This window comes from Oryza glaberrima, chromosome 10, assembly GCF_000147395.1.
Source record: "Oryza glaberrima chromosome 10, OglaRS2, whole genome shotgun sequence".
NCBI classification, from domain to species: domain Eukaryota; kingdom Viridiplantae; phylum Streptophyta; class Magnoliopsida; order Poales; family Poaceae; genus Oryza; species Oryza glaberrima.
In genome coordinates, this window is record NC_068335.1 from 5174105 (window position 1) to 5195405 (window position 21301).

Genomic DNA, 21301 nt, shown 5'->3' on the forward strand with positions numbered 1-21301 from the left:
TTTTTGCATATTTCCTAAAAGCCTAAAATGTGTAAATAAATTTTATTGGAATTTTTAGAGCACAAATAATAATTAAGAAGAAATAAACAAAGTTGAAAAAGTTTTATAAAAAGAAAAACCCTAAAAGTCCCCCTTCCTTCCCTTGGGCTGGCCCGGCCCATCTCCCTCTCTGCCCCCTCTCTCTCCTCTCCCCCGCGGCCCATTCGGCCTCCCTCCCCGCGCGAGCGCCGCTGACGGGCGGGCCCACCCGCCACCCTCGCTGACGGGTGGGGCCCACCCGTCATCCCCTTCCTCCCGCCGCTCCCGTCGCCTCCCCCGCGCCCTAGCGCCGCCGCCGCCGCGAATCCTGCCGCCTCCTGCCGTCCCCGCGTGCAATAAAGTGGGGGAAAATACTTCCCGTGATCCCCTCTCCTTTTCCCCCCACTTTTCCCTCTCTCTCTCGCGTTCAAACGGGCGGATTTGCCCCCGCAAATCTCGCCGGCGCCATTGATGGCGGCCGGACCTCCCGCGCCGGTTTCCTTCCCCTCCGGCCGCCCTCCGCCCCTTCCAACCCTATATAAACCCTCCCCGCACCTCCTCCGTCCGTTTCCGCCTCTCGCCGCCCTTCCTCCTCGCTGGAATCGAGCTCGCGCCGTCGCTCTCTCTCTCCGCCGTCGCCGCCGAGCTCCCGTCCGCCGCCGTCGTCGCCCCAGACCGTCTCCCGCCCCGGCGTCGCCTCCTCCGGCTTCGCCGCATCGCCGCCGTCCCCGTCCATCCCCTCGTCGAGCTCGCCGACCACCGGAGTGCCGCCGTCCCCGTTCACCCGAGAAGCGCCGCCGCCTTCCTCCGCTCCGTCGCCTTTTCCGTCGTCGCCGTCGACCTAGGGTGAGCTGTGGACCGCCGCCTCGTTTCCCCCTTTCCCTCCCCTCTCTCGGCCGCCGCTCCGCCGTGCCTATGGCCGCCGCCGTGACCATAGGGGCGCGGGCGCGCCGTCTCCTGCCGGCCGCGCCGGCTTGGCCGCCCTCGGGCGCGCCGAGTGGCTGCCGCGTGGGGCCCGGCCGTCAGCCGCCCGCGCCCTCGGGTGCGGCTAACGCGTGGGGCCCACGGCGCCGGCCGGTGTGAGCCCGGGTGCACCCGGTCCACCGTGGACCGTGAGGCTGCCGCGTGGGCCCCACTCCCGTGGACCCGGTCCGCGCGCCCCTCCCCTCGGCTGACGCAATAAACCCCTTTTAAATTAAAATTTAAATGAAGAAATTCGCAAATATTCATTTAAAGAACATATAAGCTTCAAATGGTCATAACTTGGCCATTTGAACTCGGAATTGGACCGTTCAAGTCTCTAATTTTTCCTTAAGAAGTCAAGAACCCATTTTTGTGCTTTGTTCCTGCTTGTTATATGGAGTTTACTAGAGTAAAAGCCCTTTTATTTTCCGTTGGTCGTGTAGACGCTGCAGCTTCGGAAGATCCGCTCTACGTGGAGGTTGAAGCCGATGTTTGGGAAAGCGAGCAAGGCAAGTCACATCATCCTTGAACATATTGAATCCCAGTTTATAAAGTTATTTTGATTTAAATTATTGCATTATCGCTTTATTTAAATTCCCGCGTTATCACTGTTTTATCTAGCCATGCCTATTTACCTTTGTTATGACCTTATTATTGTTATTGTTATTATTACCTTGTTCACCCTAGGATAAAAAAAACCCCAACTAGTGGACATTTCATTCATGGTTCCACTAGTATGAATTTAGGTAGATGCTTCGCTGATTAATAGGACAACATTAGGTGGTTTTATAACTCTAGACTTTGGGAATATTCATATCACTTGGACACCATGGAATGGTTGGATTATTGCGGAATTGGATTCACACCTCCCCCTCTATTCAAAACCCTCAAAATGGTTTTAAGCTGGGCTTGGGGTGCATGGTTTTGATGGTAGCACCTCGGCCATATAAGGACCGGTCTTCGGGCCTCTGTTGCAAAGCACTACCGTACTTCCACATGTCTAACGGGTAAGGCTTAGTTTGTGGCTCAGTCTGGTTATAAACAAAAGTACACGGATGGAGATGGACGAAGTCGGGGGTCGATGGACATCTCTAGGGCAAATGAAGGCTACACGAGCTGCGGCCCGGTAGTCGAGATGTCATGGCACAGGGCCGGTGTCCTGCTGCTAGGGGCTCAGTCCTGCCTACCTGTCCCGGGGGTTCCGGCCGTAGGTGGGGTTGGGTCGGTACTCTTGTCTATGGCTAGGATGGGTTGGAAACTATGTCACGTCTTCCGTCCGTATGCCGTGGTGGTATGTGGCACGTGGTCCCACGTGAGGAAGATGTGTCTTGTGGGTAAAGATGTACACCTCTGATCAGAGTATAATCTATTCGAATAGCCGCGCCCTCGGTTATGGGCAAGCCAAGCAATGTACCCAAGTTAGTGTTTTAATTCTTAAAACCTGCTTAACAACTAAAATGTGGAATGGTTGGCCTGGGTTGGCTTGGGACGAGCTGGGACCCAGGGTCGGGTCGCCAGTTCGGTCTGAATCATCGTAGGCCTTGGGTTAAGGCAGGTTCGTGTGGGTTCACGGCCTTGTTTAATAATACTAATTAGTTCTAGGATCGTGTTTTAAATTTAGCTTTGAGCAACTAAGTGTCTTTAAATGCTGTTTACTGCAAAACCCTAACCCCCCCTATATTATAACTCCATTCTACTTCTTTGCATTTATTCTGCACTTATGGGTGTGTCTTGTTGAGTACGGTGGTTGTACTCAGTCTTGCTTAATTTTTCCCAAACCCAGAAGAGGAGCCCCTGGATGATGAAGGCTTTGGTGTTTAGCTCGTGCCTGCCGTCAAGCGCCTGTGGTCGTCGCCCTAGTCTTCCGCTGTTTCCCGTTTGTCTTTGTGTGTGCTGGGCCTTCGCCGCCCATGTAATAAATTAACTATTTACGCTTCCGCTTGATAAACTCTGAAATGTATCAACTTCTGGTGTACCTTGCCTCCTGGGACAAGGAATAATACACGCACGTAAGGAACGCCCGTTGGGTTATTTCCGGTCGTGACAAGTTGGTATCAGAGCCCCCTTGACCCTAGGACGAGCCTTAGATCCGAAGCGTTAACAATCTTTTCGAAATAAAAATCCTTTCTTATTTGTGAAAATCCTCTAGTCTCTCTCTGTCCTGCTGCTTCATTTATCGTCAAAAATCCGACCTTTAAAATGTTGCTTTTCTCTTTTGTTTTTGTTTGTAGATGGCCGGCAGCATCAACCGTCGTGGTCTGGACCTGACTGGTTTCGTTTTGGAGCTGCGGGGCATGTGCGTTGTCCTGGGGTATCCGCACGGAGTGGACTACCAGGGCAAGCAGCTCCCGGAGCAGGAGGGTGACGATGCAGAGCCCCACGCTGCTTGGGAGGTCACTGCAGTGATTCTCACTGGCTCACCCGAGAGGACTTCGTTGGCAGTTACCGCGGGTGGAGATTCCTTCTCCGCCGCTTGCCAGAACGCCGCACTCCTCGCCATCGGCACTCTTCACCAGCGCTACCCGGACGAGTTGCAGCACTCGCCCTACCGCTACCACCCTCGTCGCGGAGGAGCCCGCGACCACGCCACCTTCCGGGATGCTAGCGTGGAGGATGACGCTACCATCATGCACCTGGCGCGCATGGTGGAGGCATACGACGCGGCTCGTATCGACTTCCATCAGATGGTGCGCCGTGGGTTGGTCGAGAACAACATGAAGATCCTGGAGCTGCGTCAGGAGAATCTGCAGCTGAAGAAGGACTTGGACGCAATGGAGGCGCAGCTGTGTCAGCTCAAGATCGCCCAGGGAGAGGTCTGTCGTCCCAAGCGCCGCCGCGTCTGCCGCAGCCAGAAGATCACCGCCCGCAAGAGCACCTCCAGGCCCGAGCTTGTTCGTCAGTCCCTGGCGTGGACCTGCTTCGTCGAGACCCCTCGTGCCGAGCCCGCGCCCTTGGTTCCTCAGGAGGAGGAAGCCTCCGGCGTTGGTAGCACGGAGGATGCGCTGCTGCTCACCTTCCGCCCTGGCCCGTCGCAGAAGTAGACGAGCAGTTAGTAGGCTTGCGCATGTGTTCTTCTCGTTTGTTTTTCTGCTAGAGTCGTCTGGGGCATGGTTATACCGGTGTGTGGTATAACTGTGTCGGAGCCTGTCTTTATTTTTATTTGCTTAAGCAACTTGAACCTTAATGAACCAATTTAATAGCAGTAATAAATTCAAAAATTATGGTAGTCGTGGGTGATTAGTTTTAATAGTCTGTTCTCTTGGCTGGTTCTGTATGGGATATTTCAGATGGTGACAACCAGGAGAAGTGCTGCTACCGGTGATGGCAACCAACCCGAAGGCAGCAACCACAACAACCATGGCAGCCCACCTCCACCTCCTCCCCCGCCTCCACCACCACCACCAGACACCAACTCCATCCTCACCCAAATCCTCGCCCAGCAGGCCAACATGATGGCTGCTTTCCTCCATCACATCCAAAATCCGCCACAGCATAATGCTCCACCCCCACCCCCGCAACATTCTAAACTCGCCGAGTTCCTCCGCATCCGTCCGCCTACCTTCTCTAGCTCCAATAACCCCGTGGATGCTTTGGATTGGTTGCATGCCGTGGGGAAAAAGTTAGACACCGTGCAGTGCAACGATAAGGAAAAAGTCATCTTTGCCGCTCACCAACTTCAGGGGCCCGCATCTCTATGGTGGGACCACTTCCAGGCTACGCAGCCAGAGGGGCAGCCTATTACTTGGGCCCGATTCACCGCCGCTTTCCAGAGGACCCATGTGCCCGCCGGAGTCATGGCCCTTAAGAAAAGGGAATTCCGGGAGCTGAAGCAAGGCAACCGCTCCCTGATGGAGTATTTGCATGAGTTTAACAACTTGGCCCGGTACGCTCCGGAGGATGTTCGGGAAGATGAGGAAAAGTAGGAGAAGTTCTTGGCAGGAATGGACCCTGAGCTATCTGTGCGTCTGGTTTCCGGGGACTATCCGGACTTCCAACGTCTAGTGGACAAGAGCATCCGCTTGGAAGCCAAGCACAAGGAACTGGAGTCGCACAAGCGTCGCTTGGCGAATTTCCGCAATCAACAGGGGGCTAACCAAAGGGTCCGCTACACCAATCCCTATCCAGGGGGATCCTCCTCGCAGCAGCAGCAGCAGCAACCACACTTCGCGCCCCGACCTCAATTCGTGGTGCGCGTCCCACAGCTGCAGCAACAGCAGAGTCAGCAAGGGACCCGTGCATCCCGTCCTCCTGCGCCCGTTGTGCAGCCTGGTCAAGGCCGCAGAGACGTTCAAGGTCAGCAGCGTCTGTGCTTCAACTGCTTCGAGCCCGGGCACTTTGCGGATAAATGCCCAAAGCCGAGGCGCCAGCAAGGCCTAGCGCCTTCCCGCCCCAACAACGGTGGTAAGGATGTCATTCGGGGTCGTGTGAACCACGTGACCGCCGAGGATGTGCTGACGACTCCGGACGTCATCGTTGGTATGCTCCTCATTCATTCCATCCCTGCTACCATTTTGTTCGACTCTGGAGCTTCCCACTCGTTTATATCTGTGCCATTCGTGGGGAGAAATCAGTTGGGGGTAGAAAGGCTTAGGAACCCTCTGCTCATCACCACCCCTGGAGGGGTTATGACAGCAAAGTATTTTAACCCTGCCGTTCCTATAGAAATCCAGGGAGTCCCTTTTCCCTCGGATTTGATTCTTCTGGACACCAAGAACTTATATGTGATCCTTGGGATGAATTGGTTGGCTCAATTCCAAGGAGTAGTGGATTGCGCAAGACGCACTGTCACTCTGTACCGAGGGCCGGAACAACCGGTTGTTTACTTTGCACCCCCAACCTCTATAGGCAGTTCAGAACTTCATCAGATAGGACTGTCAGAAATCCCCATCGTCAGAGAGTTCGAAGACGTGTTTCCGGAAGAACTACCCGGTATGCCGCCCAAGCGAGAGATTGAATTCCGGATAGATCTTGCTCCAGGAACCACTCCTCTGTACAAGCGACCCTACCGTATGGCAGCAAATGAACTGGCCGAAGTCAAGAAACAGTTGGAGGAGTTGAAAGAAAAGGGGTATATACGGCCGAGCACTTCCCCCTAGGGTGCTCCCGTGATTTTTGTGGAAAAGAAGGACAAGACAAAGAGGATGTGTGTTGACTACAGAGCTCTCAATGAAGTTACTATCAAAAAAAAGTACCCTCTTCCCCGGATCGATGATCTGTTCGATCAGCTTAAAGGTGCCACCGTCTTTTCTAAAATCGATCTTCGTTCCGGATATCACCAATTGCGTATCCGTGAAGAAGATATTCCGAAGACCGCATTCACCACGCGTTATGGACTGTATGAATTCACGGTGATGTTGTTCGGTCTGACCAATGCTCCTGCCTTCTTCATGAACTTAATGAACAAAGTGTTCATGGAATACTTGGATAAGTTTGTTGTGGTCTTTATTGACGACATCCTGGTGTACTCACAATCAGAGGAAGACCATCAACAGCATCTCCGTCTGGTGTTGGGAAAGTTGCGGGAACATCAATTGTATGCCAAGCTTAGCAAGTGTGAGTTCTGGTTGTCCGAAGTCAAATTCTTAGGGCACGTGATATCTGCTAAAGGAGTTGCTGTGGACCCCGAAACAGTGACCGCCGTCACTGATTGGAAGCAACCCAAGACGGTCACCCAAGTCCGCAGCTTTTTGGGTTTGGCAGGATACTACCGAAGATTCATCGAGAACTTTTCCAAAATCGCTCGACCCATGACACAGTTGTTTAAGAAAGAAGAAAAATTTGTGTGGAGCCCGCAATGCGAGAAGGCGTTCCAAACTCTCAAGGAAAAGTTGGTTTCCTCACCAGTTTTAATCTTACCGGATACTCGCAAGGACTTCATGGTGTACTGTGATGCTTCGCGCCAAGGATTGGGGTGCGTGCTCATGCAGGAAGGTCATGTGATAGCCTATGCCACACGCCAGCTACGGCCTCATGAAGGCAACTACCCTACCCATGATTTGGAGTTAGCCGCTGTGGTTCATGCTCTAAAGATCTGGCGGCACAATCTCATTGGGAATCACTGTGAAATATATACTGATCATAAGAGTTTGAAATACATCTTCACTCAGTCGGATCTGAATCTTCGGCAGAGAAGATGGTTAGAGCTCATCAAGGATTATGATGTGGGAATCCACTATCACCCTGGTAAGGCCAACGTGGTCGCAGACGCGTTGAGTCGAAAAAGCCATTGCAACACTCTTGGCGTCCGTGGCATTCCACCGGAACTTAATCAACATATGGAAGCCCAGAACCTAAGCATCGTTAGCCATGGATTCTTGGCTACGCTGGAAATCAAGCCTACCTTGCTCGATCAAATCCGCGATGCTCAAAAGAATGATCCAGATATGCATGGGATCCTCAAGAATATGAAACAGGGTAAAGCCGCTGGTTTCACAGAAGATGAACACGGAACCCTATGGAACGGAAATCGGGTATGCGTTCCAGACGACAGGAAACTTAAACAGCTGATACTTCAGGAAGCTCACGAAAGTCCTTATTCCATCCACCCTGGCAGTACGAAGATGTACTTAGACTTGAAAGAGAAATACTGGTGGGTTAGTATGAAGCGGGAAATTGTAGAGTTCGTGGCTCTTTGTGATGTGTGCCAGCGTGTCAAAGCAGAGCACCAACAACCGGCCGGACTTCTCCAACCTCTCCAAGTATCAGAGTGGAAATGGGACGAAATTGGGATGGATTTCATCACCGGACTTCCAAAAACCCAAGGCGGATATGATTCTATATGGGTGGTCGTGGACCGACTAACTAAGGTAGCTCGGTTTATTCCTGTGAAGACCACCTATGGAGGGAACAAACTAGCCGAACTCTACTTCGCTAGGATCGTGAGTCTCCATGGCGTTCCTAAGAAAATTGTATCTGATAGGGGAAGCCAATTCACCTCTCACTTTTGGAAGAAGCTCCAAGAAGAGTTGGGTACCCGATTAAATTTCAGCACCGCGTATCACCCGCAGACAGATGGACAGACCGAGCGTCTGAATCAGATCCTAGAAGATATGCTCCGTGCCTGTGTTCTAGATTTTGGGAAGACCTGGGATAAGAGTCTCCCCTATGCCGAGTTCTCCTACAATAATAGCTACCAAGCCAGCATACAAATGGCACCCTATGAAGTGTTGTATGGACGTAAATGCCGGACACCACTATTGTGGGACCAAGTTGGGGAAAGCCAAGTGTTCGGGACTGATATCCTGAGAGAAGCTGAAGCTAAAGTCAGAACCATTCGGGATAATCTCAAGGTGGCACAGTCTCGGCAGAAAAGTTATGCAGACAACCGACGCCGTAACCTGGAGTTCGCAGTGGGCGATTTTGTGTACCTTCGGGTCACGCCATTGCGGGGCGTACACAGGTTTCAGACGAAAGGGAAGCTCGCACCTCGGTTCGTGGGTCCTTTCCGCATCATTGCTCGACGCGGAGAAGTTGCTTACCAGTTGGAGCTGCCCGCATCCTTGGGCAACGTGCATGATGTGTTCCATGTGTCGCAACTCAAGAAATGCCTTCGAGTGCCGTTCGAGCAGGCCGACTCAGAGCAGATTGAAGTTCGCGAAGACTTGACCTACGTAGAGAGACCGGTGAAAATCTTGGACGTCATGGAGCGCAGGACCAAGAACCGGGTAATCCGTTTTTGTAAGGTCCAATGGAGCAACCACGCCGAGGAAGAAGCTACTTGGGAGCGTGAAGACGAGCTGAAGGCAGCCCATCCTGATCTCTTCGCCAGTTCTTCCGAATCTCGGGGTCGAGATTCCGTTTAAGGGGGGTAGGTTTGTCACGTCACAAAACGACCCTAAAATATATCCTTTAAATTATGCCTAGAATAATTAAAATCCGTGTGAAAGCCTCCAAAAATTAAAATGTGCAAAGTAAAAGTCAAACAAGGCTTAGAGGATTTTTGCATATTTCCTAAAAGCCTAAAATGTGTAAATAAATTTTAGTGGAATTTTCAGAGCACAAATAATAATTAAGAAGAAATAAACAAAGTTGAAAAAGTTTTATAAAAAGAAAAACCCTAAAAGTCCCCCTTCCCTCCCTTGGGCCGGCCCGGCCCATCTCCCTCTCTCCCCCCCCTCTATCTCCTCTCCCCCGCGGCCCATTCGGCCTCCCTCCCCGCGCGAGCGCCGCCTGACGGGCGGGCTCACCCGCCACCCTCGCTGACGGGTGGGGCCCATCCGTCATCCCCTTCCTCCCGCCGCTCCCGCCGCCTCCCCCGCGCCCTAGCGCCGCCGCCGCCGTGAATCCTGTCGCCTCCCGCCGTCCCCGCGTGCAATAAAGTGGGGGGAAATACTCCCCGTGATCCCCTCTCCCTTTCCCCCCACTTTTCCCTCTCTCTCTCGCGTTCAAACGGGCGGATTTGCCCCCGCAAATCTCGCCGGCGCCATTGATGGCGGCCGGACCTCCTGCGCCGGTTTCCTTCCCCTCCGGCCGCCCTCCGCCCCTTCCAACCCTATATAAACCCTCCCCCCACCTCCTCCGTCCGTTTCCGCCTCTCGCCGCCCTTCCTCCTCGCCGGAATCGAGCTCGCGCTGTCGCTCTCTCTCTCCGCCGTCGCCGCCGAGCTCCAGTCCGCCGCCGTCGTCGCCCCGGACCGTCTCCCGCCCCGGCGTCGCCTCCTCCGGCTTCGCCGCATCGCCGCCGTCCCTGTCCACCCCCTCGTCGAGCTCGCTGACCATCGGAGTGCCGCCGTCCCCGTTCACCCGAGAAGCGCCGCCGCCTTCCTCCGCTCCGGTCGCCTTTTCCGTCGTCGCCGTCGACCTAGGGTGTGCCGTGGACCGCCGCCTCGTTTCCCCCTTTCCCTCCCCTCTCTCGGCCGCCGCTCCGCCGTGCCTATGGCCGCCGCCGGTGACCATAGGGGCGCGGGCGCGCCGAGTGGCTGCCACGTGGGGCCCGGCCGTCAGCCGCCCGTGCCCTCGAGTGCGGCTGACGCGTGGGGCCCACGGCGCCGGCCGGTGTGAGCCCGGGTGCACTCGGTCCACCGTGGACCGTGAGGCTGCCGCGTGGGCCCCACTCCCGTGGACCCGGTCCGCGCGGCCCTCCCCTCGGCTGACGCAATAAACCCCTTTTAAATTAAAATTTAAATGAAGAAATTCGCAAATATTCATTTAAAGAACATATAAACTTCAAATGGTCATAACATGGCCATTTGAACTCGGAATTGGACCGTTCAAGTCTCTAATTTTTCCTTAAGAAGTCAAGAACCCATTTTTGTGCTTTGTTCCTACTTGTTATATGGAGTTTATTAGAGTAAAAGCCCTTTTATTTTCCATTGGTCGTGTAGACGCTGCAGCTTCGGAAAATCCGCTCTACGTGGAGGTTGAAGCCGATGTTTGGGAAAGCGAGCAAGGCAAGTCACATCATCCTTGAACATATTAAATCCCAGTTTATAAAGTTATTTTGATTTAAATTATTGCATTATCGCTTTATTTAAATTCCCGCGTTATCACTGTTTTATCTAGCCATGCCTATTTACCTTTGTTATGACCTTATTATTGTTATTGTTATTATTACCTTGTTCACCCTAGGATAAACAAAACCCCAACTAGTGGACATTCCATTCATGGTTCCACTAGTATGAATTTAGGTAGATGCTTCGCTGATTAATAGGACAACATTAGGTGGTTTTATAACTCTAGACTTTGGGAATATTCATATCACTTGGACACCATGGAATGGTTGGATTATTGCGGAATTGGATTCACACCTCCCCCTCTATTCAAAACCCTCAAAATGGTTTTAGGCTGGGCTTGGGGTGCATGGTTTTGATGGTAGCACCTCGGCCATATAAGGACCGGTCTTCGGGCCTCTGTTGCAAAGCACTACCGTACTTCCACATGTCTAATGGGTAAGGCTTAGTTTGTGGCTCAGTCTGGTTATAAATAAAAGTACACGGATGGAGATGGACGAAGTCGGGGGTCGATGGACATCTCTAGGGCAAATGAAGGCTACACGAGCTGCGGCCCGGTAGTCGAGATGTCATGGCACAGGGCCGGTGTCCTGCTGCTAGGGGCTCATTCCTGCCTACCTGTCCCGGGGGTTCCGGCCGTAGGTTGGGTTGGGTCGGTACTCTTGTCTATGGCTAGGATGGGTTGGAAACTATGTCACGTCTTCCGTCCGTATGCCGTGGTGGTATGTGGCACGTGGTCCCACGTGAGGAAGATGTGTCTTGTGGGTAAAGATGTACACCTCTGATCTATTCGAATAGCCGCGCCCTCGGTTATGGGCAAGCCGAGCAATGTACCCAAGTTAGTGTTTTAATTCTTAAAACCTGCTTAACAACTAAAATGTGGAATGGTTGGCCTGGGTTGGCTTGGGACGAGCTGGGACCCAGGGTCGGGTCGCCAGTTCGGTCTGAATCATCGTAGGCCTTGGGTTAAGGCAGGTTCGTGTGGGTTCACGGCCTTGTTTAATAATATTAAATAGTTCTAGGATCGTGTTTTAAATTTAGCTTTGAGCAACTAAGTGTCTTTAAATGCTGTTTACTACAAAACCCTAACCCCCCCTATATTATAATTCCATTGTACTCCTTTGCATTTATTCTGCACTTATGGGTGTGTCTTGTTGAGTACGGTGGTTGTACTCAGTCTTGCTCAATTTTTCCCAAACCCAGAAGAGGAGTCCCTGGATGATGAAGGCTTTGGTGTTTAGCTCGTGCCTGCCGTCAAGCGCCTGTGGTCGTCGCCCTAGTCTTCCGCTGTTTCCCGTTTGTCTTTGTGTGTGCTGGGCCTTCGCCGCCCATGTAATAAATTAACTATTTACGCTTCCGCTTGATAAACTCTGAAATGTATCAACTTCTGGTGTACCTTGCCTCCTGGGACAAGGAATAATACACGCACGTAAGGAACGCCCGTTGGGTTATTTCCGGTCGTGACAATAGTTGGGCCCATTTGGAGTTGTTTAATTGACTTATGGGGCCTCCAATCCGTGTAAATGTGTCCTGAATGCGCGGAGGTGCAGTTTGTCGCTTGACGGATGTGTTTTCTTCTCAAAATACCTGCATACACATATTTCACCAACACTAGTGGAAATGATTAGCAATAATACCTACCACTAAGTTGGATACCATGTTTTATTTAATTATATGCAGGTATTGACGGTCAGATATTATGATTTAAGGACCGTCAACAACACCCCCACACTTAACCTTTGCTCATCCCGAGTGAAGGCTATGGACTCTACAACAAAGTTATGACTTTCTTACTAATAACCATGCAAACAAATTATTTGAAGTCATACCTGTACTTGTGGATCTTTGTAGTGTCTATGATGCAATCTTGGACAATTGAGAAATGGAACAATCTTGACTCAAGTCACCCTAACTTTTCATGAAGAACAACTTGGGGTTTTTTTTCAAGTAACACAAAATTATAACTTTGCTTTGCTCCTCAATTGATTCTCTCGATCACTCAAAGTGTATGATTCCTCACAAAGGCATATGATTGTGCCTTTTCATTTCCTACTATCTAATAAGGCTTATGTGGAGCTCAGGGTATGGAAAAGAGTAGAGCATTACTTGCATGACATATATTGCAAAGTCAAATGATGGATCCACGGAAATACAAGACATACTTTCTGGTCAAGAATGTGCATGTGTATGTGTATGGTGAATTTGTGGGCGGAAAAAGGAAAAATAAAAATAACTCCTTTTGTATACCTCCTCCTTCATTTATTTTCTCTTTTGAAATTTGGGAGAGTGCGTGGCTATCTTTTTTTTTCTTTTCTTTTTTTTTTCATCATCTTGCTCCATACTTGTATGAGCATTTTTTTTCTTTTCTTTTTGCATAGCCATGTCTCTCTCTTTCTTTCTTTTTTTTTGAAAGAACTATGGAGGAAGACGCATAAATAACATGGAGTATTTATTTGATTGATGAAATGAATGACAAATGGGAGATGCTAACTTCCAGTGTAGAAGTCAAGCATAGGTGGGTGTATGTGGAGTGTATGTGTGTTCTTGACCATGAAAGTATGAAAAGCGTTTCACTAGGGTCACAAAAATTGACAACGCTCAATGAAATGACAAGCAAAGTATGTAGCAAGCTAATCATGAATGATTAACCTATGGCTCTAGTGGGAATAAAAATATCAATGAGGAGTTTAGCATCATTATATGTTTTTTTTTCTTTTTATAAAATTCCCAAGTGTACAACATGAAGAGCAAGATTTCTATCATCAGACTATATCACATTCATCAATTACCTAGATAGCATGGGGTCCCTATTGGATATGTCACCACAAGCAACAAGTAATGAGCAAAGAATAATAGGCATGCATGTTATTTTTAGGGAGACCATGAACTCTAATTGTACCATCCCTAGCTTGGGTTCAATTATCTTCAATATTTTAGAATTGATGATCAAATTGAACTCAAGATAGAATGGATTTCCAAAGGAAAAATTGTGCAAACCTGCGCTCTGTACAAAACAGATGACGATTCATGGTAGGGGTGGTTCAGCCGAACTGGAGGTTTGGCTGACACTTTATTGGTTCTGACTGCATCAATCTCCCGTGTGTGGTTTGTCATGGCTCATCACTTCTGGGGTGATCTTGCTTTGGTTATGGCATTGTTGTACAAGATTACCCCCACACTTGTCTTTGTATCTGGGAGGCTTTATTGGACACAAAAAAGAAAAACAAAGACAAAAGTGAAGCAAAAAGGACTCGGTTGGAAGACCAAGGAGCCAACTTTATTTTTTTTATTTTGTTTTTGTTTTTTTATCAAAATATCTAGACCTAAGATAACTAGAGGGGGGCCAAAGGACACGTGGCATTGAAAACTGACAGATCAAGGGGGACCTAAAGACTCCAGGTAGAAGCTAAAAGAGACTAGATTCACAACATCTAAGTCACAATCAACTTCTATCAGATCAAGAAAAACTTTTAAACGATGGCCATTTACCTTAAAGATGTTACCTTCATTGTCGCGCAGCGTGACGGCTCCATGTGATGAAGAGTCGACGACAGTATATGGACCCATCCATTTACTTCGAAGTTTTCCATGTCCGAAAAGCATCACCCGTGAGTTGAACAGCAGCAACTTATCCCCTGCTTTGAACTCCTTGTGCTTGATTCGTTTATCATGCCATCTTTTGGTTCTGTCCTTATATATCTTGGCATTGTGGTAGGCCTTGTCCCTCCATTCTTCCAGCTCAGAGAGCTGCATCTTACTGTGCTATCCGGCTCCCTTCAAGTCCATGTTCCAAGTCCGGATAGCCCAGTGCGCCCTATGTTCCAACTCTACTAGAAGGTGACAAGTCTTCCCGTAGACAAGTTGGTACGGTGACATGCCGATGGGCGTCTTATAAGCAGTCCTATATGCCCAAAGTGCATCAGGTAGCTTGTTCTTCCATGCCTTCCCCATCTCATTGACAGTCTTCTGCAGAATGTTCTTGATATGTTTGTTGCTCGTTTATGCTTGTCCACTTGTCTGGGGATGATACGGAGTGGCAATGTTGTGCTGAGCTCCGAGCTCTTGCAAAAAGTTTCGGAAGGTCTTATCGATGAAATGAGACCCTCCATCACTTATCACCATCCGCGGAGTTCCAAAACGAGGGAAGATAATCTCATGAAACATCCGGCGGGCGTGCTTGGCATCTGCGGGCCCTGCATGGCATTGCCTCTACCCACTTCGACACATTGTCAATGGCCACCAGGATATACTTGCAGTCATAGGACTTTGGGAAAGATCCCATGAAGTCGATGCCCCATACATCAAATAGCTCGACTTGAAGATTGTATGTCAGTGGCATCGCATCTCGAGCAGTGATCCCTCCATGCTTCTGGCAACCTGTGCATCTCCGAACGAATCCCTTTGTGTCATCATACATTGTTAGCCAAAAGAATCCACTCTGCCAGATCTTTGCGTGTGTCCTGAATGCTCCATAGTGACCTCCATATGGGGCAGCATGACACTTCTCAATGATCTTCATGCCTTCATCTACCGGAACACATCTTCGTAGTAGATCGTCTGAACAGACTCTATACAGGTAAGGTGCATCCCACAAGTGCCTGCGGCTCTCGTAGATCAACCTCTTCTTATTGTCCCCCGGTGGTACATGCCCCACGACCATGAAGTTGACGATGGTTGCATACCACGGGTCAGAGTCTGTGACTTTCAACAGCTTGTTGTCTCGCAGATAGTCATTTATCGGTAGCTCCTGCATGTTAGTGATTTGCATACGCGACAAATGATCTGCAACAGAATTCTCTACTCCCTTTTTATCCTTAATTTCAATGTCAAATTCTTGGGGTAAAAGAATCCACCTAATCAGCGGAGGTTTTGCATCTTTTTTAGTGAGCAGATATTTTAGTGCAGCATGATCATGGTAAACAATTACCTTAGCTCCCACTAAATAAGATCTGAATTTATCAATGGCAAACACTACGGCTAGGAGCTCTTTCTCAGTTGTGGCATAATTAAGCTGAGCTCCAGTCAACGTTTTACTAGGATATGCGATAGCATGGTGTTTTCTATCCTTAGTTTGCCCAAGAACAGCTCCCACAGCAAAATCACTAGCATCACACATGATTTCAAACGGCAGCGACCAATCAGGGGGTTGGATGATTGGTGCTGAGATGAGTGATTCCTTAAGAATTTTAAAGGACGTCATACACTCATCATCAAAGTCAAACAGAACATCCTTAGCTAGCAAGGCAGTTAGGGGTCTAGCAATTTTGGAGAAATATTTTATGAAGCGCCTATAGAACCCCGCATGACCCAAGATGCTACGGACTCCCTTGGAAGCTGTCGAATTACTTCGATTTTTGCTCTCTCCACCTCAACTCCCCTTTCGGAGATTTGATGTCCCAGGGCTATTCCTTCATGAACCATGAAGTGGCACTTTTCCCAATTAAGTACCAAGTCCTTTTCTTGACATCTTTCTAAGACCCTGTCTAAGTTCTCCAAACAATGATCGACATATTTACCATAGACTGAAAAATCGTCCATCAAGACTTCCATGATATCCTCGATCATGTCGGAGAAAATAGACATCATGCATCTTTGAAATGACGCGGGTGCATTGCACAGCCCGAACGACATTCTTCGATATGCATACGTTCCGTATGGGCACGTGAACGTGGTCTTACTTTGATCATCGGGATGGATGGGGATTTGGTGATAACCAGAATACCCATCAAGGAAACAAAAGAAGGAATGGTTCGCTACCCGCTCAAGCATTTCATCAATGAAAGGCAGCGGAAAGTGATCCTTCTTCGTAGCCTTGTTGAGTTTTCTATAGTCAATACACATTCTCCATCCCGTGACAGTTCGTTGTGGGATCAACTCGTTGTTTGAGTTTTCAACGACCGTCATGCCTCCCTTCTTAGGCACTACTTGGACAGGGCTATCCCACTCGCTATATGGCACGGGATAGATAATCCCGGCATGTAGGAGTTTCAAGACTTCCTTTTTGACGACCTCCCTCATCGCATTATTTAATCTCCTCTGAGGTTCCCTAGATGGAGTGCAAGACGGGTCTAAGGGAATGCGATGAGTGCAGAGGGTCGGACTGATGCCTTTTAAGTCTTGGAGGGAATAGCCAAAAACAACACGATGCTTTTCTAAAACGGCGATAAGTCGGGACGTCTCCCTCTCAGAGAGTTTGTCACTTATAATGATAGGAGACTCCGCATCGCCATTCAGAAATGCATAGTGTAGGCCTGAAGGTAAGGGCTTTAGCTCAATTGGGGCTTGTGACGGCAGATCCGCTTTTGGTAGATCCATCGTTTCTCCAGTTTCATCCTCCCCTTAATTGAATTCTTCGATGGATTCATCGAAAATAGACTCCGGGGCCTCGAATGGAGAAACGGCCATCACTTTCTCAATTGGCTCAGGAACAGGAAGAGGCTCTGTCAACAAATTGGTTGATTGCAACATAGGGACGGAGGTGGCGATTCTTCCTATTTTCAGGTTGAGGACACCGGTATCGGGCACATCTAAGAGTTTTTCTATGGGATGGCCTATGAGTATGTCGAAATCAGAGATATCGAACACATGGAAATCTAAGATGACCTCAACGCTGTTGTGCCGTATGGGCACTCCAGAGGTAATCCCTAAACCTTCAGTAGTAGAGTCTGTGGAAATTCGGAAGGTTTTGACAGTTGGTTTCAACGGTCTGTCCCCTAAGCAATCGAATGCAAAGGTTGTGGACATAATATTGGCAACAACGGAGGGATTGTAGAGAGCACGGACCAAATTACCTCCAATGAGACACGTAACGGTCGAGGATGGGCATCGGATCTGAATTGACTCAGAAGAGAGCTCTCCTTGCCTCAACCATTCGTTACTCATGATGGTGGTCAATTTCTTCACCGTCTCTTTAAGCATAGCTTTATCGAGAGGTTCGTTAGAATTGACCTTGGTCGGTGGTCTCTTTTTACAGGAATAATTCGAGGTGTTCCCATAATCTTCGAAAAGATCCTCCTCGAATTGGAATGGAATTTCCGGAGGATGAATTTCTTCTTCCTCCGGCTCCTGTGTTGGTATTTCTTACGACCAAAGATAAATCCGCAAGCGCACGGAATACCGCTGTAGCACTTCACCTTCAGGTGACCCCAAATGGATATCGAACTCAAGGAACGTGTGTAATCTACCTAAGGCTAAGACTATCCATGGACAACAACTGATAGTAGGTAGGCTAGGCTAGAGAGGACTTTCTATGTGTTTTAATTATCTAAGCTAAGCAAAGGTAATTTACTATCTGTTGCTTCGGGCACCGACCCCTGCTGGTCTGCCAGCGTGGTTCCAGCTATAGCTCTATGATGTATCCGAACGTGGAGGATTATTGGGACAAGATTCAGGGCTGTCGCCACCTGCCGCCTACCTCTGACAAATCCGTGCGATACACAACACACAAAGGAAATTTCTAACCTAGACACCACGTCTAAGTTATTAATTACTACTCTAATACTTGTACAGGAACTTACTTCTCTATCCGGAGTCCTAGTACTAGAGCACTTAGTATGAATACTAAACAATGAACCCGCAAAGATAGAAATATATCTTACTTAGACTAAATAATTAAATAACATAAGAAAGGAACACGAATGCTTACTTTATAGAAGAAGTTCTCCAAACCCGGAGCAGAGTGTACCGACAGCTCCGGTACTCCTTCAAAATTCCTCCTAGGAAGCTATACTCGTCGAGAAAGAAGTTGGATGAGCGCCAAACTTCCGGGCAGTCCTCCAGAACATCCCCTCATTCTCTACCTTATTCTAATGTACAAAAGATACAATAGAGCCTCTTGTAATTCAGCTCAAAGTTGTGTGTGTTGGAATGAGAGTGAAGACCTCCTTATATAGGCTCCAAATGACGGTTAGGGGTATGGGAAATGACCAAAACACCCTACAACTGCCATAGGGGAGGAATCCAAGCCGTCCATGTGAAGCCAGATAGCGGGAGACGCCAGGATTGGTTCGGCCGAACCAAAAATCTGTCCTCCCGGCCTCTCCTTTGGCCGGTAGGTAGCTTATTGGGCCCCCAACATGTTGCACAATGTTTTGGCCCAATTCTAAGTGGTTTTGGTTGACATATGGGCCCTCCAATCCGTGTAAACGCGTCCTGAATGTGCGGAGTTCCATTTTGTTACATGACGGATGTGTTTTCTTCTCAAATTACCCGCATACACATATTTAACCAACACTAGTGGAAATGATTAGTAATAATACCTATCACTAAGTTGGATACCATGTTTTATTTCATTATATGCAAGTACTGACGGTCAAATATTATGATTTAAGGACCGTCAACAACACCCGCACACTTAACCTTTGCTCGTCCCGAGTGAAGGCTATGGACTCTTTAATAGAGTTTTGACTTCCTTACTAATAATCATGCAAACAAATTATTCAAATCCATACATGTACTTATGGATCTTTGTAGTGTCTACCATGCAATCCTGAGCAATTGAGAAATGGAACAATCTTGACTCAAGTCACCCTAACTTTTCATGAAGAACAACTTGGGTTTTTTTTTCAGGTAACACAAAACTATAACTTTGCTTTATTCCTCCAATGATTCTCTCGATCACTCAAAGTGTATGATTCCTCACAAAGGCATATGATTGTGCCTTTTCTTTTCCTACCATCTAATAAGGCTTATGTGGAGCTCAAGGTATGAAAAAGGGTAAAGCATTACTTGCATCACATATATTGCAAAGTCAAATAATGGATCCACGGAAATACAAGACATACTTTCTGGTCAAGAATGTGCATGTGTATGTGTACGGTAAATTTGTGGGTGGAAAAAGAAAAATAAGAATAACTCCTTTTGCATACCTCCTCCTCTAATTATTCTCTTTTGAAATTTGGGAGAGTGCATGGCTATCTTTTTTTTTCTTTTCTTTTTTTTTTCATTATCATGCTCCATTCTTGTATGAGCATTTTTTTTCCTTTCTTTTTGCATAGCCATGCCTCTATCTCTCTTTCTATTTTTTTGAAAGAACTTTGGAGGAAGAGGCATAAATGACATGGAGTATTTATTTTGTGGACTATGGATGAAATAAATGACAAATGAGGAATGCTAACTTGCACTGTAGAAGTCAAGCATTAGTGGGTGTATGTGTAATGTGTGTGATCTTGACCATGAAAGTATGAAAAATATTTCACTAGGGTCACAAAACTTGACAACGCTCAATGAAATGACAAACAACATATGTAGCAAGCTAATCATGAATGATCAACCTATGGCTCTAGTGGGAATAAAAATATCAATGAGGAGTTTAGCATCGTTATATGTTTTTTTTTCTTTTTATAAAACTACCAAGTGTACAACATTAAGAGCAAGATTTCTATCATCAGACTATATCACATTCATCAATTACCTAGATAGCATGGGTCCCTATTGAATATGTCACCACAAGCAACAAGTAATGAGCAATAAATAAAAAGCATGCATGTTATTTTCAGGGAGATCATGGACTCTAATTGTACCATCCCTAGCTTGAGTTTAATTATCTTCGATATTTTAAAATTGATAAGCAAATTAAACTCAAGATAGAATGGATGTCCAAAGAAAAAAAATGTGCAAACCTGCGCTCTGTATAAAACAGAGGACGATTCATGGTAGAGGTGGTTCAGTCGAATTGGAGGTTCTCATTGGGTCTGACTGCATCAATTTTCCTTGTGTGGTTCATCATGGCTCATCACTTCTGGGGTGATCTTGCTTTTAGTTACGGTGTTGATGTGCAAGATCACCCCCACTCTTGTATTTTTACCTGGGACTCTTTATTGGACACAAAAAGAAAAACAAAGACACGAGTGAAGCAAAAATGACTGACTTGGTTGGAAGACCAAGGAGCTAACTTTATTTTATTTTATCTTATTTTTTATCTTTTATCTTTTTTTTATTTTATGGCAACAATGGATATGGTGGGTATCCTGGCAGGATGGAGACATGAGATGAGGATGCACATGGTGTATGAGATTCTTACCAGATAGGTCTTACCATGATTTGAACCGAATGCAAGAATGCAACAAGTTTTGCATTTGTTCTACTTGGTTCTCTGTGCATATCTTTTCTCATGAATAAGGAGCGTGATATAAGTGTTTAAAGTTAGAGTAAATTTCACAAAACTACATATTTTGTGGTCCAAGTTGCAGAAAACCACACGCACTTTGACACTTGGCACTTGAGTACATATATTTTGGTCGTGTAGTTTCACAAAACTACACTATCGATGTATAGATTCACCCGCGAGATGATGTGGCTGTTTCACCTAGGATGAGGACATGGCATCCTATTACCAGCCATCGCACGAAATTAATATGATGCCACGTCCTCATACTAGATGAAACAACCACATCGTCATATCACAAGTGAATCCATTCATCGATAGTGTGGTTTTGTGAAACTAAACTACCAAAATATATATACTTAAGTGCCAAGTGTCAAAATATGTGTGGTTTTCTGCAACTTGAACCATAAAATATGTAGTTTTGTGAAATTTACTCTTAAAGTTGTTGCACACTGCTCCTTGATTGCCTTTTTATTTCCTGCAAAAGGTTAGTGGACAACAAATACTCGAGGGATTACAAAGATTTGAAAAGATTTTATCATAGCCTCAAGATTAATTGTTCACATCCATGCTAAAATGAAATTGGATTCAAAACTTAAGAAGCGTGGATCCCACAAGTTTGCCAACATTTTATCTTATTTTTTCGAGAGACTGTCCTTTTATTCTGAAACATTTATTTTCAAATTTTTATTATTCACCAAATTTTTGTTTAAGCACAACTCATACAGGGCTGAGGTAAATTTGCATGATTTGTTCCTGGCCCTGAC